Genomic DNA, 234 nt, shown 5'->3' with positions numbered 1-234 from the left:
AGGCTCCGGCCGCTATGCTGATACAGCGCACTGCATTATATATATATAAAGAATATATTATAATAATATATATATATTGATATATATATATATATATAATATCAAGATGCATCTATTGCGTAGAAATAGGATTTAGGACTATACGACCACGGGTTTATCAAGGAAATTAACAAAAACACGCATGAAAACGAATAATATGCAGCCGAAACGTATAAACACACGCACACACAGACA

This window comes from Priapulus caudatus, unplaced genomic scaffold (assembly GCF_000485595.1).
Source record: "Priapulus caudatus unplaced genomic scaffold, Priapulus_caudatus-5.0.1 Scaffold488, whole genome shotgun sequence".
Lineage (NCBI taxonomy): Eukaryota > Metazoa > Priapulida > Priapulimorpha > Priapulimorphida > Priapulidae > Priapulus > Priapulus caudatus.
This window is presented reverse-complemented; position numbering follows the sequence as displayed.